This window comes from Procambarus clarkii, chromosome 10 (assembly GCF_040958095.1).
Source record: "Procambarus clarkii isolate CNS0578487 chromosome 10, FALCON_Pclarkii_2.0, whole genome shotgun sequence".
Classification (NCBI taxonomy): Eukaryota; Metazoa; Arthropoda; class Malacostraca; order Decapoda; family Cambaridae; genus Procambarus; species Procambarus clarkii.
The window spans coordinates 50,568,606-50,581,105 of NC_091159.1; the positions used below are offsets into that span (position 1 = coordinate 50,568,606).

A 12,500-nucleotide genomic window follows, 5' to 3' on the forward strand; every position below is an offset into this window, starting at 1 on the left:
GCTAAACCAACATTTGATGAACAGTATTAGAACGTCATACCAGCGCCACTCGAACGTCAGAATGACGTTACGTCGCCGTTCCCTGACTCACCGAACACGTTGAGACGTACGACGTAAGACCTCACGGGCTTGGTAGACACCTGGCACTCGTATTTGCCAGAGTCCCGCACCTGGGCGTAGCTGATCTTAAGAATCCAGTCTTGGGATCCTGGGGAGTGGATGACCTCGTAGCGCTGGTCCGTCGTGTAGGTGTAGCGGCCCTACTGTCAGGATGTGTAGGTCCCTCTGCCGGATCCACGACACCTGAAGGAGAGAGAGAGAGAGTTGAGACAGATATCCTCCAGAGAGAGAGAGAGAGTTGAGACAGATATCCTCCAGAGAGAGAGAGAGAAAGATGCTGGTGAGATATGACCAGGAGCAAGTAGCCTATCTTATTCCGTCGCTCGCTATGTGGTATGCGAATATATTTTTTTGTCGAGTTTCGTCCGGAATGGAAGATATTGAGATGGTGAGAGAGGGGAAATGGTAAGACCTCCATCTGAGACATTATATGTTTTTGTATAAGTTACAGCTCCATTGTTGCCATCTAGAAGCCTCTCTGCTTGATTCTTATGACATGCAAGGGCGTGGAAGAGAAAACGGGGATCCGTCAAAATAATTCAAGTTTCAACGTCAAAATACTTCAAGTCAACGAGACAAAAAGTCAAATTTTAACATCTTAATAGGTAAAATTTCAATTTCAAGGACAAAATATGTTTCGTTTCCATATTAAAATAGATCAAGCTTGAACGTTACAATGATTCAAGTTTCAACGATAAAGTACTTCAAGTCAAAATAAGTCAAATTTCAACCTCAAAATATGCAAAATATCAGCATCAAAATAGGTAAAATTTCGACTTCAAAATAGGTCATGAATCAACGCCAAAACAAGTCAAAATTCAATGTCCAAATGGGCAAAATAAAACCCGAATAAGGTACACAGGTGTTAAATGTCACGAGGCGGTGAACTGAAACAGATGAACACTGGCACGATCTATAGATATCCTCGATGGAATATACAGAGCTAGCGAGGAAGGAGAGAGAGAGAGAGATGAAAGAACTCTAGTGACCTTTTGTATCACAGTGTAGGCGACAACACCAGCAAACGGACACCAGAGAAAATATTGGCAGGCTCGGTAATCTTTCAGTCAGGATGTGCTAAGTCAATCTCTCCCCCCTCAGAAAATATTAGATCACCTTTCCCTTTTGAATGTGCTTGGTCAGCCTTTTCCCTCTAGGATGTGAGAGGTCAGCTCTCTTCAAGATGTGCCAGGTCAGCACTCAGCTTAGGATATGCTAGGATGAACCTTCCTATCAGAGTGTACAAGGACGTCCAGACCTTTCATCAGGGTGTGTTAGGTCAGTTCACCCCTCAGAACGTGCTAGGTCACCTCTCCCCTCAGGATGTAAAGTGAACCGGACCTTGGAATCGTTTGCATCACAAACAAATCCAAGCTTGACGCAGCTAAAGTCGCTCTAAGAATTTTGTTTTGTTTTGAATTATTTGTCCTGAAGCAACGGAAGGCGAGGGAGGCGGAGAGAGACAGTGAGAGAGAGAGAGGACGGGAGAGAGATACAAAGAGAGCAAAAGGAGACAAAGAGAGAGAGAGAGAGTGGAAAATGAAGAGAAATACGGAGAGACAGTTGGTAACGAGGAGAGAGAGAGAGAGAGAGAGAGAGAGAGAGAGAGAGAGAGAGAGAGAGAGAGAGAGAGAGAGAGAGAGAGAGAGAGAGAGAGAGAGAGAGAGAGAGAGAGAGAGAGAGAGAGAGAGAGAGAGAGAGAGAGAGAGAGAGAGAGAGAGAGAGAGAGAGAGAGAGAGAGAGAGAGAGAGAGAGAGAGAGATGGAAAGAATAATATAAGAGAAATACGAAGAGCGAGCAAGAGACAAAAGTCAATCTTAGGTTGTTCTGTTGGATGCCAATTGTAAACAGAGATTAACAGTTCGCAGGAAGATAAAACGGGGAGACACCAATAATGGAGATGTTGACACGAGCTAACGCAATTAAACTTCTCGGGCTCTGTGGGATACTATTTCCCCTCCTCCTCCCCCCCCTCCCCACCTACACACGCACAAACACACGCACACACTCAAACACACAAAGGTCACAGGTGGAAACTGAGTACTCAAATGAGCAACAGGGACGTTAGAAAGAATTTTTTCCAGTGTCAGAGTAGTTAACAAATGGAATGCATTAGGCAGTGATGTGGTGGAGGCTGACTCCATACAGTTTCAAATGTAGATATGATAGAGCCCAGTAGGCTCAGGAATATGTACACCAGTTGATTGACAGTTGAAAGGCGGGACCAAAGCGCCAGAGCTCAACCCCCCGCAAGCACAACAAGGCGAGTATAACTAGGTGAGTACACACACACACACACAAGTGGGCAGAGTTTCTTTCGCGCTGATGCTCCTGTTCATCTAGCAGTAAATAGGTACCTGGGAGTTAGACAGCTGCTACGGGCTGTTTCCTGGGGATGTATGTGTGTGTGTAAGAAATACATGTAGTAGGAAAAATAGAGGAAAAATTAAATTGGTTAGAATGTCGGGATCCAAGAGCTAATAGCTCGATTCTTCAGATACAAATAGTAAATACACACACACACACACACACACACACACACACACACACACACACACACACACACACACACACACACACACACACACACACACACACACACACACACACACACACACACACACACACACACAAACACGCAGAAACTCACAAACACATTGTTTTAGAGTTTCTAGGCAGGATTTCTCCAAAACACAGCGTTTTAACTCTCACTTCAGCCCTATAACCCTCTCTCTACATGCGTTCTTTCTTTCTCCCCCAACATTTGCTTTTTTTTTATTTTTTTTTTTAGTTTAGTGGGGTGATGGAGCTTAACATTCTTGGCCACATTCAGCATTTTCTTTTCTCACACTTACAGCCGTATTTAAAAAAAAAATTCCGGCCCACAAAACCGACCAAAATTATTATTTGTGTATAAATTTCGTGAAAAGAATCAGACCAAAAATTGTGTTAAGCATATTTCAGAACACATATATTCTTTCCGGTTCATATTCTTGGTCGCCAATGCATTTTCCGGCCAATTTTTGGCTGTATTCGAGAATATAATTTGTCCAATTGGCCACATGCTGCTCTATTTATGCCGGACACATTTAGGTCAGGTTACTCATCCTGGGTCGTATGTGAATTATTTTCTTGTGCGTGAGGATCTGGCTATAGAGTTGAATTCACTCTTCGTGGTATACTCAGTTATATTCATCGTGCTGAGTACATCCCGATGAGCATAAGTAAGTACAACTCGCTGGGTATAACTCAGTGAGTAATGCACGAAGACGATGCGAGTATTCAACACCCATGATGAGTAAAACTCTTTGAATACAGCACGATGATTTCTACTACTTCGTGAGTACATCGCGATGAGTAAATTTTAGTGCAGCTGTACTAATCTGTATTCTTTACAGCTGTACTCATTGAATTATGTTTATGAGTCTGTGTTCTCACCTATTGTCACCACATTGTTATGGATCGAGTGCCAGCTCCCGGGCACTGCCCTTTCAGCGTTCGGTCGTCAATCACTAAGGATCCGAACCCACATACCAGCTTTCAAGAGGATGTAGATTTGAATGTTATACTACTCCTGTTGCGTTCTATTTCTCTATTAATATACCATCTAGCGTTCTATCTATTAATATACCATCTAGCGTTCTATTTCTCTATTAATATACCATCTAGCGTTCTATCTATCTATTAATATACCATTTTGCGTTCTATCTATCTATTAATATACCATCTAGCGTTCTATTTCTCTATTAATATACCATTCATCGGTCTATTTCTCTATTAATATACCATTCATCGGTCTATTTCTCCTGATAACTCTTCTGATAACTTTACTGAACCACTGTCAAATTACCCTAAGCTGCTCTATCCCTTTGAGATGTATTTTTTCTTGTCTCATATGATGTTAAATATGACTGAAAAAGTAGGATTAATAATTCTAACACGATTTTATCAATATTTCTTATGTTTCTTTTTACTGTCGATGGTAATTGAAAAATCAATTCTCCAAAATTCATTTTTATTTCTAGTCTGACGCGACGCTTGAACGCGTTTCGTAATAACTTATTACATTTTCAAAGACTTTAGTTTACACACACACAACTTTTTTTTTTCTTGTCTCAATAAACCTACGTGAACTTGAACGTGAAAACCGACACAGTTAATAATCCATAACACTGTAGTGGGTTTTGTAACATTAATTCACAACTTCGTGTGTCTTATCAATACCATCTATCGTCATCTCTATATCGCGATAGAGACACCGTCTATTTGCCGTCTTTGCTCTGGTGATTATACCCGAACGTTAACTGCTGTAGTGTTGTTGTGCGTGATGCTTGTTAACTATTGGCTTGTTAACTCTGCTCGTTATTGCTTGGTTTGCTGACCTCTGCGATGGTCGTTGGTCGTTGAACAAGGGGGGGGACAATACACTGTTATGGGTTAACGACTCTGTTGGTTAGGTTACAACGCATAGTGCGCTTCTGTCGTTTTTAGTTGTCTGGGTTTGTGCTGCGTTGACATACAACTAAACTATTTTTATTTTTTTTTTGCGTATTATTAATAGTGAATAGATTTCAGATTGTGTACTCACCTAGTTGTGCTTGCGGGGGTTGAGCTCTTGCTTTTTGGACCCTTCTCTCAAGTGTCAATCATTCAATTGATTTTTCTTCCACACAACACACCCAGCCCGTAGCAGCTGTCTAACTCCCGGGTACCTATTTACTGCTAGGTGAACAGGGTGAAAGAAACTGTGTGTGTGTGTGTGTGTGTGTGTGTGTGTGTGTGTGTGTGTGTGTGTGTGTGTGTGTGTGTGTGTGTGTGTGTGTGTGTGTGTGTGTGTGTGTGTACTCACCTATTTGTGCTTGCGGGGGTTGAGCTCTGTCTCTTTGGTCCCCGCCTCTCAACTGTCAATCAACTGGTGTACAGATTCCTGAGTCTACTGGGCTCTATCATATCTACATTTGAAACTGTGTATGGAGTCAAACTCCACCACATCACTTCCAAGTGCATTCCATTTATTAACTACTCTGACACTGAAAAAATTATTTTTAACGTCCCTGTGGCTCATCTGGGTACTAAAGTTATACCTGTGTTCCCTTGTTCGTGTCCCACCCGTGTGTGTGTGTGTACTCACCTATATGTACTCACCTATATGTGCTTGCAGGATCGAGCATTGACTCTTGGATCCCGCCTTTCGAGCATCGGTTGTTTACAGCAATGACTCCTGTCCCATTTCCCTATCATACCTGGTTTTAAAATTATGAATAGTATTTGCTTCCACAACCTGTTCCTGAAGTGCATTCCATTTCCCCACTACTCTCACGCTAAAAGAAAACTTCCTTACATCTCTGTGACTCATCTGAGTTTCAAGCTTCCATCCATGTCCTCTCGTTCTGTTACTATTCCGTGTGAACATTTCGTCTATGTCCACTCTGTCAATTCCTCTGAGTATCTTATACGTTCCTATCATGTCCCCCCTCTCCCTTCTTCTTTCTAGTGTCGTAAGGCACAGTTCCCTCAGGCGCTCTTCATACCCCATCCCTCGTAGCTCTGGGACGAGTCTCGTTGCAAACCTCTGAACCTTTTCCAGTTTCATTATATGCTTCTTCAGATGGGGACTCCATGATGAGGCGGCATACTCTAAGACTGGCCTTACGTAGGCAGTGTAAAGCGCCCTAAATGCCTCCTTACTTAGGTTTCTGAATGATGTTCTAACTTTTGCCAGTGTAGAGTACGCTGCTGTCGTTATCCTATTAATATGTGCCTCAGGAGATAGATTAGGTGTTACGTCCACCCCCAGGTCTCTTTCACGCGTCGTTACAGGTAGGCTGTTCCCCTTCATTGTGTACTGTCCCTTTGGTCTCCTATCTCCTAGTCCCATTTCCATAACTTTACATTTGCTCGTGTTGAATTCTAGTAGCCATTTCTCTGACCATCTCTGCAATCTGTTCAGGTCCTCTTGGAGGATCCTGCAATCCTCATCTGTCACAACTCTTCTCATCAACTTTGCATCATCCGCAAACATCGACATGTAGGACTCTACGCCTGTAAACATGTCGTTAACATATACAAGAAATAGAATTGGTCCCAGCACCGATCCTTGTGGTACTCCACTTGTTACTGTTCGCCAGTCCGACTTCTCGCCCCTTACCGTAACTCTTTGGCTCCTTCCTGTTAGGTAGTTCCTTATCCATTCTAGGACCTTTCCCCCCACCCCCGCCTGCCTCTCGAGCTTGAACAGCAGTCTCATGTGCGGTACTGTATCAAAGGCTTTTTGGCAGTCCAGAAATATGCAGTCTGCCCAACCATCTCTGTCCTGTCTTATCCTCGTTATTTTATCATAGAATTCCAGAAGGTTTGTTAGGCACGATTTCCCTGTCCAGAACCCATGTTGATGTTTGTTCACAAACCTAATGTTCTCCAGGTGTGCAACCAGTCGTAGCCTAATTATTCTTTCCAGTATTTTACAGGGGATGCTTGTCAGTGATACAGGTCTGTAGTTAAGTGCCTCCTCCCTATCTCCTTTCTTGAAGATCGGCACGACATTTGCCTTCTTCCAGCAACTGGGCAATTCTCCTGACATAAGTGACTCATTAAAGATCATTGCCAGAGGCACGCTGAGGGCCTGTGCTGCTTCTTTTAGTATCCACGGTGATACTTTGTCTGGTCCAACTGCTTTAGTTGCATCTAGAGTTGTCAACTGTTTCATTACCTCCTCTGCTGTCACCTCTATATCTGATAGTCTTTCATCTAGGGTAACCCCTTCCAACAATGGGAGCTGCTCAGGCTCGGTAGTGAACACTCCATGGAAACTGGCATTCAGTGCCTCGCAGATTTCCTTGTCACTTTCAGTATATGCCCCCTCTGTCTTCCTTAGTCTTGTCACTTGGTCGTTCACCGACATTTTTCTTCTTATATGACTGTGTAGTAACTTAGGTTGTTTTTTCGCTTTGATTGCAATATCGTTCTCATAGTCCCTTTCCGATGTTCGTCTTATGTTAATGTAATCGTTCCTAGCTCTGTTGTATCTGCTTCTGTTGTCCTCTGTTCTTTGTCTTCTGTACTTCCTCCACTCCCGCCTGCTGGCCATTTTTGCTTCCTGACACTGTCTATTAAACCATGGGTTATTATATTCCTTCTTATTTTTTCCCTTTACCGTTGGTATAAATCTCTCTTCGGCCTCCTGGCATTTCTGTATGACTAGGTCCATCATATCTTGGACTGTTTTTCCTCTAATTTCTTCCTCCCACTGCACTTCACCCAGATAGTCCCTTATCCTCATATAGTCCCCTTTCCTGTAGTCAGCTCTCCTTTCCCAGATCTCTTGTCCCATGGTCATAATTTTGAATTCCATCATGTAGTCAAAGACTAGGACACAATGGTCACTGGCCCCTAGAGGTATTTCATGCTCTAAATTCTCGATATCTTCTACGTTCTGGGTGAAAATCAGGTCTAATAGGCTCGGTGCATCTCCTCCTCTTTCCCTTGTGTCTTCCTTCACATGTTGTGTCAGGAAATTCCTGTCTATAACATCTACTAATTTTGCTCCCCACGTTTCATCCCCTCCATGGGGATTCCTTGATTCCCAATTTATCTCTCCATGATTTAGGTCCCCCATGATCAGCAGCTTCGCTCTCATTCTGTGGGCTAGTGTTGCTGCCTTCTGCAGTTCATCAATACATGCTTTGTTGTTGTCATCATACTCCTGCCTGGGTCTTCTACTGTTTGGTGGGGGATTGTAGATTACCATGATCACAATCTTCCTCCCATCTACTGTCAGAGTTCCATGTATGAAGCTTGTGCACTCATTGGTAACTCGATTTCCCAGGTCTTCAAACTTCCATTTCCGCTTTATTAGGAGTGCTACTCCCCCTCCCTGTCTCTGTGTCCTCTCTTTTCGTATCACCTGGTACCCTTCAGGAAAGATAGCATCTGAGATCATGTCATTAATTTTAGTTTCCACAATTGCAACTATGTCAGGATCTGCTTCACTCACTCTTTCTTTTATCTCTTCTGCTTTATTAGATACCCCATCAGCATTGGTGTACCAAACCTTGAGATTCTTCATGGAAACTCTTGTACCAGAGTTCTCCCTTTCTCTGGGGGTCTGGGGGGATCTGGGGGATGTCTGGGGGGTGACTGGGGGCAGAGGGGATCTGGGGGATCTGGGGGGTGTCTGGGGGATGACTGGGGGCGGGGAGGGTCCGGGGGATGTCCGGGGGGATCCAGGGGGTGTCTGGGGGGGTCCGGGGGGTGTATGGGGGGTGAAAGAGTTCAGGAGGGGTGCTTGGGGGGCTACTGGGGGCTGGGCTTCTAGGAAGGTAGGTAGGAGGGTCTGGGGTAGGGCCTGGGTAGGTAGGTCTGGAGTAGGAAGGGCATACTGGGTCTGAAGATTAGGGAGGGCATAGAGGGGTTGGGAGATGGCGTAAGGTTGGGAGACAGATAGAGGTTGAGAGGTTGGGAGGGGGATGGATAGAGGGGGTGGGGGGGACCTCCCACCTCCCTCGCAAGGGTGGGGGGTCACATGGAAGGAGAGGGGATGAGGAGGGGTGAGGGCAGGGTAGGCTTTGGGTGTTGAGGTGATGAGGTCTAGGTGGGTTCTTGGGGTTGAGGGGATGAGGTCTGGATGGGATTTGGGGGTTGAGGAGATGAGAGCTGGGTGGGTTTTGGGGGTTGAGGGGACGAGGGCTGGACGGGTTTTGGGGGTTGAGGTGATGAGGGGGTCCTTGGAATGTGGGATGAATTTGACTCCAGTGGGGTAAAAGGGGTCAAGGGATGTGCTGGGGAGATAAGCAGGGGCGGCTGATTTGGGAAAGGGGTGACCTGAGAAGCACGTGTGAGCTGGTTAGCATGGGGTGGATTAGCACTGGGGTGTGTAGCTGCGCTCAAATGGGAAGAGTCGTATTGTTGTTTGCTTGCTCTGTGGGCAATCTGTTCCTCCTTCGTCATGAATTTGTCAATAAATACGTTGTAGTAATTTTCGCTACCTCTGAGTAGGTGTTTGTGATGCAGTATGTAATCCACTGCCTCTTCGTTAGTGAACTGTACCAGGACAGGTCGTTTCCTGTTACAGTTGTATGGTCCAATGCGTCGGTGGACTTGCACCTCATTCCCTGCCATCTGGGCTCTCATGTCTCTCAAGATCCCCTGTAGTTCCAAATCCTCAATCTCCATCCTTTCCTGCCTCGATGGTGCCCTGGCTTCAAGTAATCCATGGATTATGATTGTCCTCTTTCTCAGTTCAGGGTCATGCTGGTGGCCCTCTCCCTGGCTGACCCCCACCCCTCCTACACCCGCTACTCCACCTACTACTACTACTTCCCCTTCCCCTGCCAAGCTTCCCTTATTCCTGCCAAATTCATTAGTAAGCCTAGATATTTCTCCTTGCCATTCTACCCTGCTCTTCCTGATTTCCTCTTGAATATAATCCATAAACTCTTGTTTGAGTCTTTGAACCTCGCCCTGTATCTTATTAAAGACTTCACTTTTAATCCCCTGGATTAGATCACCTATCCAAACATCCCTCTTCTCTACAAATTTCCCAATCATCTTCTCCACAAACCTATCTTCTTCCTCAATCATAATACTGCTGGACCTAGACGCCCTTCCTGACCTAGTCATTGCTATAATGCAACCTTACCCACAGGGGTTCCAAGTATCTTACCGTCCTGCTAACACAACAGGTGAGTGAATCTCCAAGCGTCGTCCCCGTGGTGGTAGGAGGGTTGCTGCCGGGGTGAGGTCACGCGGTCAGAGGTCGGTGAGGTCTGCTCCACACTACACACTGCCACAATACTACAACTATTTTGAATTACGCTATTTAAACTGTTTTTCTTCACTACTTTATGGCTCTGGCCCAAAACTCTGGCCAACATACACAGGCATGTGTGTGTGTGTGTGTGTGTGTGATTTTCTTTCTGTGTGTCTGTAAGGATGTTTTGCGCATGTTTGATCGCAGATGTTTTATGTGTACCTTACTAATTATCTCTGGGAGCCTTTACACCAACAAACACTCCAATACTTTATTATTTGGTGGCATTGGTGTCTTCCACCACCACCCTCACTGCCTCAAGTTTCTTGATTATCAGCTTCACTTAAACGTGCAGTCTCTGGCCCCATATGTGTCTTCGAACATCCGTCTGTGTCCCCGTGGCTTGTAATAAGTAACCTTGAAAAGGGGTATTCCTATGCACTTACCTATTAATCTCAGTATCATGCATGTCGTTATCATATGTCGTCTCTAGTCCATTACTCTTCTAATGTCGTTAAATTTATTTATCTTAACCATGTGGTTCATAGCTCACATTTCTTTTTTGCTCTTTCTTTGTTCTTTCCGTTCGTGTATCTCTCTCTCTCTCTCTCTCTCTCTCTCTCTCTCTCTCTCTCTCTCACCTTTACATACAACTTCTCCCTTTTAAGAAAGTAAAATACTGTAAACCTCGCTAATCAACTCTTGCTCAGGGACAGTTAGACACAATATGTACACGGTATCTTCCACTATGACACAGTATGTTCCAATATGCCACGATACGCGACAATATGTAAAAATATGTACCAATATAACAAGATATGAACCAGTACGACATGATAAGAACGAATATGTCACTATATATGTACCAATATGATTCCATGTGTACCGATATATCAGGATAGGTACCAATCTCATGTGATATGAAATCAGGATAAATCACAATTCCTATAGTTAGCGACCTAAGCATGTGTAATGGCATCCTATTCTTCCTTACCCACCATGTTCCGTAGAGTCGAAAATCATTAGAGACTCGTATTCATTTGATGTTCTTATCCAATAGCCTTTCAAAAGGCTCAGGTTCACGTCGATGAGAGATGGAATATGGCGCTCTGCATTTTCTCTTTGGGGGGGAAAAAGAACCTAAGTTCGAGCTTTGATGTACGTCTGGGAGATATAGATATGACTTGAGGCGGGTCTGTGGAAGGTTGCTGTGTGAGTTGACATGTCCCTGGTGATGTTGACCTTTGGAGATGGTGGTAGTGGTGGTGGTGGTGGTGGTGGTTCAGTGGTTATCTGTGTTTTTTTTTTTTTGATGGGATTGTATTGACCGCCACAGATGGGTTGTGGGAAAGGTTGTGTGTTGTGTCTGTGATTAATTTAATGTTGAGGGACAAAGATAGTTTCTCGAGGGTTGTATGTGATCAGTCATGTTTATGTGGTTGTGGACCGCCAGATATATGGCTAAGGAAATGTTATGAGGCAGATGTGTATGTTAGAGAGTTTATGCTCTCTTCTAAAGATTGCTGCTGGAACGTTGTTTAGTTATAAGTGTGTCTGTCTGTAAGATTGTGTTGACCTCTAGAGATGTATCTCTAGAAGAGTGTGCTTAGAACTTAAGTACACTGTACAACAGATTGTTTAGATATTGCGGTGGATTTCACCCCCCCCCCCCCTCCCCCCGCCCTCAGTGTTTTAGAATCTTTAAGTAAAACACCAAAACCCATCTTATAAACACATTTATGACAGTTTTCGGGGTTTCGGTAAAGTTAATGATAAACATTCGAAATTACGAGCCATTAATTCAGACATTTTTGGGTTACTCTCATTATAACTTTTCACAACAAAAACAGAAATTTCATTGTATTAAATGAGTTACATTGGGACAAAAATACATTACGCCAGCAGTGAATACATAAACGAATAATTCGTTATTTTACCCCCAAAAAAATGCAGAAAAAATTACCGTATTGTATTTGCCTTTTTTTTAACCTTATCAAAGGAATCAGCTTAAAACGTGGGTCTCTCATTTCACAAATTGCAGACATATTTCAGTTACAGTCTTGCTCATCTCTTTCTGTGATCCAGACCAATTGGGAATCTCACATCCGAAGGTTTGCTGCATGAGATAATTTTTCACCCATTGTGATATTTCCGCCGAAATGGCTTCGACCCGATTTGATGGGCTAAAATTCCTGCAAATATATTTTTTGCCATTCATACCGGAGTAAACATTCTCCGAGTCCCCTCGGAGGCCAGAACGAGTCCCCTCGGAGGCCAGAACGAGTCCCCTCGGAGGACAGAACGAGTCCCCTAGGAGGACAGAACGAGTCCCCTCGGAGGACAGAACGAGTCCCCTCGGAGGACAGAATGTGTCCCCTCGTTCTGGGGAACGAGACGCTGAGGTCCAGGCGATTGCCATATCTTGCAGCCGACGATTTTCAGGGCCAAACAGCACCTAGTCATCCGAAATGCTTGTATACTGAATTCCCCGACCCGATTTTCTGCCGTCTATTCCTTTTACAGGACTGTCTTGATCAGGTCGACGATGCGGGGGGAAAAAAATTCTCTCTCACACACACACACTCTCTCTCTCTCTCTCTCTCTCTCTCTCTCTCTCTCTCTCTCTGTTCAT

At 44.3% G+C, this 12,500-nt stretch overlaps 1 pseudogene; it reads right to left on the reverse strand.

The window, feature by feature from the left end:
• Positions 1 to 12,500, reverse strand: part of LOC138363086 (neurotrimin-like) — a 118,015-nt pseudogene that overhangs the window by 41,180 nt on the left and 64,335 nt on the right.